Source organism: Triticum dicoccoides, chromosome 7A, assembly GCF_002162155.2.
Source record: "Triticum dicoccoides isolate Atlit2015 ecotype Zavitan chromosome 7A, WEW_v2.0, whole genome shotgun sequence".
NCBI classification, from domain to species: domain Eukaryota; kingdom Viridiplantae; phylum Streptophyta; class Magnoliopsida; order Poales; family Poaceae; genus Triticum; species Triticum dicoccoides.
Genome location: NC_041392.1, coordinates 482451077 through 482465574, shown reverse-complemented (window position 1 = coordinate 482465574; position 14498 = coordinate 482451077). Strand labels below are relative to the sequence as shown.

At 47.5% G+C, this 14498-nt stretch overlaps 1 protein-coding gene across 1 annotated transcript in view; it reads left to right on the top strand.

Moving 5' to 3' along the window:
- The first annotated feature begins 14143 nt into the window (after window positions 1–14143).
- LOC119331076 (splicing factor SF3a60 homolog) overlaps window positions 14144–14498 on the top strand; it is an 8193-nt gene continuing 7838 nt past the window's right edge. The window contains exon 1 of the mRNA XM_037604254.1: window positions 14144–14473. The gene's annotated coding sequence lies outside the window, so the exon portion shown is untranslated. The remainder of the gene's footprint in view (window positions 14474–14498) is intronic.

The following is a 14498-nucleotide window of genomic DNA, read 5'->3' as shown; positions in this document are numbered from 1 at the left end:
TCCACTCTTGGTTATTTCTTACCGTTACTTGTGCAAGCTCTTTAGTGTTACTTCTCTTGCTCGCTTGTTTGTTTGTTGTTATTGCATCATATAGGTTGCTCACCTAGTTGCACATCTAGACAACCTACTTTGATGCAAAGTTTAATTTGGTAAAGAAAAGTTAAAAATTGGTAGTTGCCTATTCACCCCCCCCTCTAGTCAACCATATTGATCCTTTCAATTGGTATCAGAGCCTCGTCTCTTTATTAAGGACTTTACCGTTCGAAGAGTATGGTTGATACCGTAGACGGTGTGGAGGAACACTCCGATGTGAATCCGATCTCGTCTACGGGCGATGGGGGAACCTCGGTCTCTCGTGAGGAGTTCAATGTGGCCTTGGAGACATTGAAAACCTCCATGACGACCGAGGTTGAAAGCATGTTTACTAAATTTCTTGAAGGGCTTAAACTATCCACCGCACCGTTGAAAGTGGGTAATCCCACCGACAAGGTGACGGATGCTACCTCCGATAAGGGGAAGCTAGTAGTGAAAAGGCCCCTTCTTCTAGTGGTAAGAATGGCACTGGCATCTTTGCTCATGTGGAACCACCACTTGTTTATGGTGGACCGGTTCCTTCCACTCATTTGAATCATGCCGGTCCTCCCCCTAAGATTGTGAAAAATGAGGACTTTGATTCTTGGGTTTACCGCTTTAAACGTCATTTAAATCATGTGAACACTAATCTTTGGAGAATCATTGAAGATGGTTTCTATCCGCATGATCCAAGCAACTTCACTCCTCGAGAAGCCGTGGATAATCAATTCAATGAGAATGCTTTCTTCATCATTCAAGATGCAATTCCATCCGAAGATCTACCTCATCTTCGGCCCTTCGCCTTGGCCAAAGACACATGACTTTGTGTTGTCTCACTCTATCGGGGAAGCGCAAGCATTCAACGCTCCAACTATGAAGTGGTGCAAGATGAGGCCGATGAGTTTGCAATGAAAGAAGATGAAGAACCTCGTAAGCTTTATCGGAGAGTAACCAAACTCGCGGTCTCACTCCGAGATCACGGGAGCAAGGACATGGATGACAATTGGATCAAGCGCAAATTCCTCAAGGCAATGATGCCCTACCACAAGGCCATGTCCTCCGTCATTCGTCAAAGGCCGGACTTCCACACTTTGACCTCAAGCGAAGTGTTGGATGAGTTTGTGGCCATGAACATTTTGGACAAGACCACCGACAATGCGGTGCTTCATTCTCAAAGGGCAAAGAAGCCCAACCTTGCTTTGAAGGCCAAGCTTTGCGTTGAAGAAGAAGAAGAGGAAGAAGAGGAGAGCAACCCCGAAGATACAAAGTATGCATATCATGAACACATGGCACTTGCTTCAAGGCAATTTTGGAGCAAGAAAAACTCAAGGCCAAACTTTAACAAAAACAGCTCAAGTGGCACGAAGAGCAAGCAACGTGTAAGGACTTGCTACAATTGTGGCAATGTGAGTCATTTTGTTGCGGAGTGCTCGTATGAGAAGAGGGAAGACAATGGTGGCAAGCTCATCCGAAAGGACAAGGCCAAGTCGTTCCCCAACAAGAGCAACTTCACCAAGAAGACTCCTCCCAAGGCATTGGTGGTACAAGAAGAGTACAATAAGGATGATGACGATGATGAAGATGGTGAGTCGGTTGCCATGGCCTCAGTTGCTATTGCGACGACTCCACGGGTGTCTCTCTTAGACTCACCCAATGAGAGCATCACCGCCAAGTGCCTCATGGCTAAAGCCACCAACAAGGTAACCTCCAACATCAAAACTACCATCATTAATCATCCTTCTTCGACGGATAGCATTGATGAACATGAGGGAGCTAATGTGGAAGTGAATGAGTTTGATGCCTTTATGGGCAAACTTAAGGGTAAATCCAAGAAGCACTTTGTTGCTCTCTTGGAACAACTTGGTGAAGCCAATGACATGATCGAGGCTCACGAAGATACCATCTCTAAGACGGAAGGGCATAGTCGTGACTATGCCGATGAGATCTCGGATCTTTCTAATGCTCTTGAGGAAGAGCGTGGTCTTCATTTGGCTCTTGAGGAGTCACACAACGTTGATCATGCTAAGTTAAAGAAAGATTTTGATCATGTTCTCATTGTTTCTCGTGTGCTAAACTCCGAGAAGGCCGAACTTGAGGTTGATCTTGCTAGACTCAAAGAGGAGTTTGATATACTTGACAAGGCTCACAAGGTCTTGAAGGGTGCTCATGCTAGCCTCAAAGAGTCTCATGACCAACTTCAAGTAAAGCTAACCAAGGAAAAAGCCACTTTTCCTTGTATGATGTTAATTGATAATGAAAATTCTACTAACCCGTGTTGTGAGCATGTGCATCTTGTTGAGGAGAACGCTAAGCTAAAGGTGCAACTTGAGAAAGGTCGTGCGACTTGCATACAAGGCAAGAAGAACCTCAACGACCTCTTGACCAACCAAAAGGGAGTGGTGACCAAGGAAGGGGTTGGGTACGTGCCCGAGTCCAAGAACAAGAAGAAGAATGACAAGACCAAAAGACCTCCTCCTCTCATGCAAACCTTTGTGAAGGAGGGAGAGAGTGCTTCCAAGGAGAAGAAGAATAATGCGAAGGGTGGCGGTGTCAAAAAGGGCAATGCCACCCCTTCCATCAAAGCCGACGACTTTAATCCATCTTATATATTATGTCGTGCTAGTGATGGGCATGTCTATGCCAAATTCGTTGGTTCTCCTCATGAGTACATTGAATGGTCTATTTGGGTTCCAAAGACCCTTGTTACTAACATCAAAGGACCCATTACAAAATGGGTACCTAAAACCAAGCATTGATCTTGTAGGTGTTTGCTTCCGGTGGGGGATCATGGTTGCTCGATAGCGGAGCTACAAATCATATGACCGGAAGCAAGGACTTGGTGGTGGACGTGCACAAGATTCCATCTATGCCCACCAATGTCGAGTGGGGTGACGCCTCGTCTTCTAAGGTATTGGGACTTGGCAAGGTAGTCATCTCTCATGATCTCACGATCGAGAAGGTCATGCTTGTTGAGTCCCTTGCATACAATTTACTTTCCGTTCGTCAACTTGCAATCATGGGCTTTGCCTCTTTCTTTGATATCGATACCGTGGCCCTCTTGTGGAGCAAGACTCTTAAAGTAGCCTTTGTTGGGCATGTCGAGAACGGTCTATATGTGATTAACTTTTCGGAGCGACCCACTAAGACCGCGACATGCCTAATGGCTAAAGTTGATGTGGGGTGTCTTTGGCATCGCCGTCTAGCCCATGTCAATATCAAATATTTGCAAAGTCTTCTCAAGGGGGACCATGTCCGTGGACTAACGAATGTTAGTTTTGCTAAAGATCGTGCTTGCAGTGCTTGTATTGAAGGAAAGCTACATGAGAAGACTCACCCTCCCACGACTATCATTTACTCAAAGAGACATTTGGAGCTCCTTCACTTGGATCTCTTTGGGCCTCCATCCTTCGATAGTCTTGGGGGTAGGAAGTTTTGCTTGGTGATTGTGGATGACTACTCAAGATACACTTGGGTGTATTTCTTCAAGAGGAAGAGCGAGACCCAACAAACCGTCATTGACTTTGCAAATGAAGCACACCACCAACACAATGCAAAGATCTTGAAAATAAGAAGTGACAACGGCACCGAGTTCAAGAACTACACCTTGGATGAGTTTCTTAGTGATGAGGGGATCAAGCATCAATATTCCGCACCTTACACCCCTCAACAAAACGGTGTTGCGGAGAGGAAGAACCGGACATTGATGGATGCGGCAAGGACCATGATGGCGGAGTTCAAGTCTCCATACAACTTTTGGGCCTAAGCCATCAACACCGCGTGTCATGCATCCAATCGTCTCTACCTCCGCAAGGGCTTGAACAAGACTCCATATGAGATACTCACCGGTAACAAGCCCAACCTCAAGTACTTTCGGGTGTTCAGGTGTAAGTGTTTCATTCTCAAGAAAGGTGTTCGGTTGTCTAAATTTGAAGTTAGAGCTTATGAGGGCATATTTGTTGGTTATGCTACAAACTCTCATGCTTACCGTGTCCTTAATAAATCCATGGGACTTATTGAGGAGACATGTAACGTGGAGTTTGATGAAAATAACGGCTCCCAAGTGGAGCAAAGTGGCACTTGTGATGTAGGTGATGAAATTCCTCCTCAAACCATAAGAAGAATGGGTGTTGGCTTTATCCTACCCATTGAGGAACCCCTTGTGGCCGAAGGAGAAGGACAATGCTCCACTTAAGTGGAGCCATCACCAACCCAAGGCCCACACGCTTCCGAAGAACAACATGAAGGCCCTCATCCTCGAGAAGAAGACCAAGGGCAAGATCATGCTCAAGATGGTGTTGACACACCAAATGATGCCCAAGGTCAAGTTCTCTCCTCCGAGCAAGTTCAAGAACAAGAACAAGCTCAAGACGACGCTCAAGATGATCAAGTGACCACTTCTCGTCTCACCCCCGAGGAGGAATTGGAGCGTCGTGCCGCCAAGGTTGCTTCCAAGCTCTCCACCAAGGATCATCTCATGACGAATGTGCTTGGAAGCTTAAGAAAGGGGGTAAGCACTCATAGACAGTTAGCAAACTATTGTGAGCATCACGCGTTTGTCTCTTGTGTCGAACCCCACAAGGTCTATGAGGCGCTCGAAGATCCGGATTGGCTCAATACCATGCATGAAGAACCCAACAATTTCGAGCGCAACAAAGTGTGGAGATTGGTGCCAAGACCGACGGGGAACCACAATGTCATTGTAACCAAGTTGATATTTAAGAACAAGCAATATGCCCATGGGATTATCATTCGCAACAAGGCTCGTTTGGTAGCACAAGGCTACTCCCAAGTCGAGGGTATCGACTACGGTGAAACCTTTGCTCCCGTTGCTCATCTTGAATCCATTCGCATGTTGATTGCATATACTTCTCATCATAACTTTTAGTTACAACAAATGGATGTGAAGAGTGCTTTTCTTAATGGTCCTATTAATGAATTGATTTATGTCAAGCAACCCCCCGGGTTCGAGGATCCCTACTTTCCCGATCATGTGTATCAACTCAATAAGGCACTATATGGCCTTAAACAAGCCCCACGTGCGTGATATGACCACCTTACCGAGTTGTTACAAGACCGTGGTTTTGAAGTTGGGCTAATCGACCCCACTCTTTTTACTAAGAAGGTCAAAGTGGAGTTGTTTGTGTGCCAATTATATGTTGATGATATTATCTTTGGTTCCCCTAACAAAGCTTTCAATGAGGAATTTGCCGCTCTCATGACCTCAAAGTTCGAGATGTCTTCCATCGGAGAGTTGAAGTTCTTTCTAGGGTTCGAAGTGAAGCAAAGAAGAGAAAGAACCTTCATCAACCAAGCCAAATACACTCAAGACATGCTCAAGAGATTCAAGATAAGTGACTTCAAGCCGGCTTCCACTCCAATGCCCACCAAGTGCCAACTTGACATAGATCCCAATGGTAAAGCGGTGGATCAAAAGGTATATCGCTCCATGATTGGATCCTTGCTTTACCTTTGTGCATCTAGACCGGATATCATGTTGAGTGTGGGAATTTGTGCATGGTTTCAAGCCGCACCTAAGGAAAGTCACTATGTGGCGGTCAAACGAATCTTTCGATATTTGGCTCATACCCCAAACTTTGGCTTATGGTACCCAAGGGGAGAAAACTTCAAGCTTGTAGGGTATTCGGATTCCGATTGGGCAGGAGACAAAGTGGATAGGAAGTCCACTTCCGGAGGGTGCCAATTCCTTGGTTGCTCTTTGGTAAGTTGGTCTTCTAAAAAGCAAAGTTGTGTGTCTCTATCGTCCACCGAAGCGGAGTATGTAGCGGCCGGTAGTTGTTGTGCACAACTCTTATGGATGAGGCAAACTTTAAAGGACTACGGTGTCATTTGTGACAAAGTGCCTCTTTGGTGTGACAATGAAAGTGCCATCAAGATCTCTCTCAACCCGGTGCAACACTTCAAGATGAAGCATATTGAGATTCGGTATCACTTCATCCGGGATCACATTAGGCGAGGAGAGATCGAGCTCAACTATGTCAACACTCATGATAACCTTGTAGATATTTTCACGAAGCCCTTGGATGAAGCAAGATTCGCGAGTTAAGGCATGAGCTAAATATCATTGATTCGAGCAATGTGACTTGAACCCTTGCACACCCCACCACACTCAATTTGTTGTCTAGTTTAGATGTAGGCATGGACATAGGGGGAGTGTTGTTCTCTCAATGAACTCTCCCTCCCCCCATTATGCATAAATTGATCAAGTCTTTCACATTAGCCATTGTTGATGGTACTTGTGCTTCAAAGACGAGTTTTGGTCATGGGCCCAAGGTTAAAATCTTCGCGGTGCCATACCTCTTGACTCAAACATAGGTGGCCTCGGCCACCACCCTCTCTTGAAGAGGTGTGTCTTGGCCTTTTGCTGGTGTGTTCTCTCTTCTTCTTGCCTTCTTTTTGTTTTTTTCGAGCTAAGCCGTGTTGTTTAGTTGCCGTGGCATGCTGGGCGGTACTACCGTTGGTGGTGCACGGTACTACCGCTTATAAGCGGTACTACCGCCCCCAGCGCGGTACTACCGCTAAGGGACGGGACCAGGGGTTATATCGAGGCAGGGGGAGGTTTCTTCTTCCCCATACCCATTCTCTTCGCCCCCTCGTTCCTCTTCCTCTCTCCAGCCTCGCATCACCGTGGGAGGGCTCCGGCGGATCTTTGTCTCCGGGACGTCCCTCTCCATTTCCTTCGGTGGAGTTGATCCCCACCTCGTTCTCTTGCCATGGATGTCGGTATTGCCCCCGTTCCTTCTCTCCTTTTGTCTCGTTTTCAGATCTTGCGTCTTAGGGGCAATGGTGGTTGCATCTCTAGATTTTTGGCTAAATCTAGGCTTGAGTAGGTTGGAGAAGGCAACTAGACTATCTAGATTAGAGTTTGGTAGGAATATTTTTGAATTTGGCAGGCCGGTAGTGCCGGATCTGACCACGGTAGTAGGGAACTGCTGTTTCCCCGCCTCGAGCGGTACTACCGCTCTCTTTGGAGCGGTACTACCGCTTGGGCGGTACTGCCGCGTGCATGTCACGGTACTACTGCTGCCTGCCAAGTTCCATCATGTTCCTGCCATACCTTGATCCTTTTGTTGTGTTTGGTGGCTTATGCTCGTTCTTTCTGGTTGTTTTGCGTGTTCTTGTGTTTGGTTCCAGGTGATGATCATCCTGAGCAGCAGGTCCGCCGTGTCAACCCCGGGCGTGCAACATCAAAGCGCTACCGCACCTCTGAGCCAGCAGGTGGTTCCTCTAGCACTCAAACGCCACCAGCAGGCGCATCCGCAAGTGCACCTCCACCACCTCAGTAGTCGAAGAGATTCGCCAACAAGCCAAAGGGAAAGACTATGACTGAGATGACTGCCAATGAGTTTTGGGAAAAGCGTCGCCGCAACCTCTATGAGGCAGACCAAGATCCCACTTTGGTCAACCGCTCATTTTGGAACCGCTTTCAGTTTGCCATCTATTTTGATGTGATCAAGGCCAAGAAGAATCTCTATGATGTTCGCTCCATCGACACTGATGCCATGGAGAAGGACCCTGAGTACTTTGGCGAAGCCTTTCAGATGTGTACTCAGCTGAACGTTCTCAGGATCATGTAGTTCAACAAGGATTTTGATGCAGATTTGGTGGCTCAATTCTTTGCTACCATTCATCTTGGAACTGATGCCGCAGGACTCTGACTTGGATGACCAAAGGCAAGTTTCTTTCCGTCAAGTGGAAGGCATTCATGGAGTTACTTGATGTGGAAGATCAAGGGCTTGAGACTCCAGTAGGCTTCCGCCCTCACCGCAATGCTACCTCCACTCACAAGCAAGCCCTTTGGCCCTACTGCACTGTGAAGGTTCACCCAGTGACTAAGAAGGCAACCTATGAGTTGTCTACGTTTCTGGACATTCTTCATCGTGTCTTCCGTGAGACTCTCTTCCCTCGCATCGGGAATCTGGATCAGGTCCACTCCTATCTCGTGGACATGCTTCTTTTCTGCCAGCATGAGAAGGAAGCAAACACTGGAGAGAGCCTGGACATTTCTCATGTTATGTGGTCTGAACTTCTCTCTGCCGTTTCTGAGCGCAAGTGCCCGATATATGGTCCGTTCATCATGAGGCTCATTGAGAAGGCATGGGCACGTGTTTATCCCAGAGTGATGTTGGAAACTGGAGACTTGGTTTCTCATGAGATCAAGCGTCTGAGGAAGAAGGACAATTGGGGCACCCCAACGCCTAAACCTGGGGTCCATCTACTGCTGCTGCTGCCATGGAGGCTGAGGGTGAGGCTACAACTGATGATCACGAGGAGGGCTTTGGGCCCGCTAGTTCAGAACCTTCTTGGACAAAGAAGCTTAAACGCAAGATGAAGAAGCTTTTCTGCATGGAGTCTCATGGTCAGTACATGACTCATGTGGCTGAGAAGCAGGCTAGGGTGCGCCACAAGGAGCTCATGCGTCACCTGGGTGCGACCGTTGTCAGCGGTTCTGAGGGACAGATCACTGAAGAGGAGGAATGGATTCACCAGCATTTCCCTTGGACTGATTCAGACGCCGAGCAGTTTCCGACCAACGACGGAGATGCAGATGATCACGCTGAGATGTGATGTTCAAGATACTCAGCTTGCCATCACCTGGAGCTGTAGCAACGCTCTTTGCCCTTTTGGTGTCTTGATGCCAAAGGGGGAGAGAGTTTAGGGATTTGGGTTGTTGCTGTGTTGCGAGCGTGTCTTTGTGTCTTGCGTTCTCGTGTGTTTTCTAGTTGTCTTTGCTTGGTTTAGTTTGGTGCCAGTGAGTCCTAAGTTCTACTCATATGGTGTGAGACATATGCTCCCTATCGCGACCTTATTACTTATGTCTTTCAGTACTGTAGTATCTTATGAGTTGCATGCTTATCCTGTTTTATACCCTTGCTTGGTTTGGTTTGGTGCTAGTGAGTCCTAAGTTCTAGTCATATGGTGTGAGACATATGCTCCCTATTGCTACCTTATTACTTATGTCTTTCAGTACTGTAGTATCTTATGAGTTGCATGCTTATCCTGTTTTATACCCTTCTCTCATATATCCCGTGCTTAGAATTGTTGGACTATAAAATATAGGGGGAGTGTTGATCCTAATGTGTGTGTCTTGCATTCCAAAGGCTCCACTTACTAGGTGCACACATTCAGGGGGAGCTTGTCTATATTTGTAGTTCTAAGTATTCTTACTTTTATATATTTTTCTTGTGCAAATTCCTAGTTGTCATCAATCCACCAAAAAGGGGGAGATTGTTGAGGCATATCTCTCTCGATGTGGTTTTGGTGATTGATGACAACGTGTTTGCGGACTAATCATGTGCTTTGAGCGTTTCAGAGATTCATCCTTGGCACGAGACGATTTCCTCCCCTCGGAGTGTCATTCAAGACGCTGTAGCTCTTTCGTTTCTCTTTCGATGGTCTAGTTGCGTAGAGGGCACCGTACTATCAAGAGGGGGTCCGCTGTGGTACTACTTGGGTGGAATCAACACATACACTTCCGCTTCTCACCCTTAGAGCTCTTCCACTTCAATGGAGAGATCTTTTCTCTACTTATGTGTCTTGTCTGGGTCCTAGCGGTAGTACCGTGCTACCCAGCGGTAGTACCGCTGAGGGGTCACAAGCGACAGTACTGCTCCGCAGCGGTAGTACCGCCGTGACTCCGCAGCTGTACTACCGCTGGCTTGCCAGGTTCCTACCGCCTCGACTCGAGGGCTCTTTTTCTCGTGTCGGGTTTTGCGGCACTAGTTGCGGCAATAGAGGCGGTAGTACCGCTTCTAAGCGGCAATACCGCCCCTACCACCGCGGTAGTACCGCTCTGGGTCCAGGTCCCTGCTTCTCTCCTTTGCGCGGCAGTACCGCTAGTTGGAACGGTAGTACCGCTTCTCATCGGTAGTACCGCCCCTACCTCCGCGGTAGTACCTCTCTGTGTCCAGTTCTCTGTTTCTCTCCTTTGCGCGGCAGTGCCGCTAGTTGGAACGGCAGTACCGCTGGCTCAGCGGTAGTACCGCCCCCAAGCGGTACTACCGCCCTCTGCGGGGCTGTTTAGTGGGGTAATGGTTGGATTGTTGCCCCCACTATAAAAGGAGGTCCCCTTCTTCCTCGTTGACCTACCTGTTCCCTCTCAAGCTCCATTGATACTCCAAACTCCATTTTCGCCCGATCTATCTCTCTAGCCAATCAAACTTGTTGATTTGCTCAGGAGTGGTTGAGAAGGCCCTGATCTACACTTCCACCAAGAGATTTTTTGATTCCCCCACCTATCCCTAGCGGATCTTATTACTCTTGGGTGTTTGAGCACCCTAGACGGTTGAGGTCACCACGGAGCCACAGTCCATTATGGTGAAGCTTCGTGGTATTGTTGGGAGCCTCCGATTAAGTTGTGGAGATTGCCCCAACCTTGTTTGTAAAGGTCCGGTCACCGCCTTCAAGGGCACTAATAGTGGAATCACGGCATCTCGCATTGTGTGAGGGCGTGAGGAGACTACGGTGGCCCTAGTGGCTTCTTGGGGAGCATTGTGCCTCCACACCGCTCTAACGGAGACGTACTTCCCCTCAAAAGGAAGGAACTTTGGTAACACATCCTCGTCTTCACCGGATCCACTCTTGGTTATTTCTTACCTTTACTTGTGCAAGCTCTTTAGTGTTACTTCTCTTGCTTGCTTGTTTGTTTGTTGTTATTGCATCATATAGGTTGTTCACCTAGTTGCACATCTAGACAACCTACTTTAATGCAAAGTTTAATTTGGTAAAGAAAAGTTAAAAATTGTTAGTTGCCTATTCACCCCCCCTCTAGTCAACCATATTGATCCTTTGAGTGGTGAAACTAGGGATTAAGTTCAACTTCGGTAGTCACGACATGCAACCAAAGTTAACATGATAAAGACGTGAATGCCACACATTTGATTCACTATTGTTGCAAACATGATTAACAACTTTATTGCAAACGCCTGATAAGGATAAAGGAAATAGGTCTCCTGACTCATAGCCTTTACCAACAAAGGTTCCATACTTGGATATTACAAATTTATTCGACTCAAAGACAAGCTTATAGCCATCTCTACACATAAGAGATCCGCTAACAAGATTTTTATTGACAGAGGGGACATAATGCACGTTCTTCAGCCGCACGATCTTCCCCGAAGTAAACTTTAGATCGACCGTGCCAACACCACGAACAGAAGCATTTGAACCGTTGCCCAGCAGCACGGTTGAAGTCCCTGCGGTCTGATAAGACGAAAACATGGAAATATCACCGCATACATGCACATTAGCACCCGCGTAATCAACCAATCAGGAGAATGACATACTGAAAGAATAGTGGGAAATATACCATACCCAACATCCTTCATGTCAATGTCTCCAATGACAACATTAGCAGTCTTGCCGCCTTTCCCAGGATGACGCTTGTCATAGCGATTAGGGCAACTAGGAGCCCAATGATCAGGATCCCCACACACATGACAAATACCTTTCTTCTTGTCATTCTTCTTCTTGAAGTTCGTGTGTTGCACAGGCTTGTTATTCCCATCAAACTTTGCTTTACCATCAAATTTGCCCTTGTTCTTGAACTTGTGGGGCTGGAAGTTCTTCTTCTGTACCAGATTGGCACTAGATCCTCCCTCAATACCTTGAGCACGTGTGTCCTTTGCTCTCGCCTTTTCTTCGACATCAAGAGTACCAATGAGATCCGGAACAGAAAACTCCTGTCTCTTATGCTTCAGTAAGGTAGCAAAGTTCCTCCACGAAAGAGGAAGCTTGGTGATGATATCTCCGGCAACAAACTTGTCCGGCAGCATACAGTTGAAGTGCTCAAGCTCTCTGGCAAATGATTGTATCTCATGAGCTTGCTCAACCATGGAGCGCTCTTCAGTCATCCTGTAATCATAGAATTGCTCCATGATGTACAACTCAGTGCCAGCATCTGAGACCCCAAACTTGGCCTCGAGTGCGTCCCACATATCTTTTCCATTGTCAATTGACGCATAAGCATCAACTATGTTCTCACCAAGAACACTCAAGAGAGCAGCCTTAAACAGAGTATCCTTTTTCTGAAAAAGCTTGTTCCTGTTGGGCATCAAACTCCCCTTCAGGCTTGCCAAGCGCGGCGTCATAGCAACTCATGGTTTGAAACCATAAGACTGCTCTCACGCGCCACCTCTTATAGTGGATACCCTCAAACATAGGAGGTCTCATGGAAGCAGCAAAACCACTTGGGGTAAATTGCCTATGATAAGTTTTTGGATTGTTGGAAATATGAGCAATTTACCAAATAACTTTGCTAACAGAAATAATAGATAAAGCATGACTAATATAGCAGAGATAAAGCAAGTCATGCAATCTGACAGAGAGAAGGTAAATAGCATCTGCATATATGAACTTGAACTAAACACATGTAGAACAGACACTAGATGAAGTTGCATATATGAAGTAGAACCTAACATATGTAGGGCAGAAACTAGAGCAAAGAACTATGGCAGGCCATATAACAGAAAGAGCAAGAACACATACGGGACAGCAGCAACAAAAGCACTGGACTTGGGGTCGACATCCTCTCCAGCCATGTCGTTGATGAGGTTGTCGACGTCGGGGAAGAAGTCGTTGTCGGAGAAGTAGTCGTCGGAGTCCGTGATGAAGAAGCCAGTAGTCGCGCGGAGCGCTCCCCAAAAACTTTATCACCCTTCTCCCGTACAGGACTCAAAAGGTGCGGTTCCGGAGGCCTACTGTCCCGACCTGCGGTGCACGTAGCAGTAGCTCAGTGCTCAGGAACTTGGAGGCGAGAGGGTTGTGTCGTTCTGATGTGTCTCTCTGGGAGGAGCGACCCCCCTTTTATAGGCACAGGAGAAGGACGCGAACAGGCTGCGACGGAAGGTGAAGCAACGGAGGGAGACGAAGCGAACAGGCAGCAGCCGAAGAGGCGCGCCGTTCAAATCCAGTGTCCACTACAAAAAACGTTTCAGCTCCCGCGTGACCTTTCGTATACCCATCGTGCGTGGCAAAAATTTAGACATCAGCTCATTCCCGCAACCTGCGACGCGTCGTGACGAGGCGAGGCGAGGCGTGGCGTGGCGAGGCGGGCGGCGAAGCAGGAGCGCGCGTGAATGTCCCTTTTGTTCTCATCCTCGTACATGTGGAGAAAGAGCCTCCCTTATAAAGAGGTCCAACTCTCTCTAAACTAGCAATGTGGGACTAAACTTTGTTCCACCTCTTGCCTTACACGAATGGGCTGCGTGAGCCTCTAGAATTTATTAGGAATTTCTGAAACTGCTATTGTGCTAGGCTCAAAATAGACAAAGTTCCAGCACTAAAAGTGCTAAAGTGGCGCGCTATAATTTTTATTGGGGGCGGGATTTTTGTGCGGCTGTTGGAGATGCTTTTAGTTGAGTGAATATATTTCAAATATGAACCATGTGCATTTTTTGTCTTGTTTACTTACAAATTTCGTTTGTACAAACAAAATAGTTGAATGAATATATTACATTCCCAAGGAGTAAACAATATGAACCATTTGCGTTTCAAATATAATTTTTAATTCAAGTAGTACATCATTATGCATTTCCCCTAATAGTTATCAGTGAGTGAACGAACATGAAACGATCATATCTAAAGAGTAAACAAAAATGCACGAAGACGCTCAAGGTACTCCAAAAATAAGGACATGCATGCTTGATTATAATCAACAAGCAGCGTTGGTTGAGATGGCTAGCACGTGCAGCGCGAAGGCCAGTTTGTGGTTCGAACACTCACGACGCTTACCCATTTTTAATGTCCTGTTTATTTCTCCCCCTAGCTGACAACTGGGCCATGCACAGACGGAGAGACTTGACCCTACTGGCAGGTCGCGCTGTACACCATACGTACATGGCGATGAAGCTCAGGACTATTCTCCGAAGTTCGAGGACCGTATACATAACGTATTTTCAAGTACAAGGATCGTATTGAAACACTTCCTGAGTACGAGGACTGTTTTGGACATAGCCACCAAGTATGAGGACCATAGATGCTATTATCTCATTTTCGGTCTTGTAAATGCTGAAACTGTGTAAGAAGAGCCAGAGTTTGGCGAAATGACGTCGTAATTGCCACCGCCAAGTTACGTACCCCTTCGCCCCCGAGCGCTCTCTGCCCCGACGCAGCCAAGCCCTCTCCTATCGCCGTTTCCCCCAACCCTAGCCACCGCCGCCACTCCGCCGCCGGGCCGTCGACCGCAGCGAACCTTCCCCGACCCTTTCGCTCCGTACTCCCCGCCGCTCCCCTCGTCGACCCTTTCCCTCCCTATACCCGGCGGCCGTCGACCGATCTCAGCAAGCCGCCCCCGTCGGCCAAGTTCGCCGTCCTTCCCCGAGCCCACTCCGAGTCACCTTCCCGCCGCCGCCCGAACGAGTATTCTCCCCCGCCCAACCCCGAGGTGAGCTCGCCCTGCCCTGCCCTTC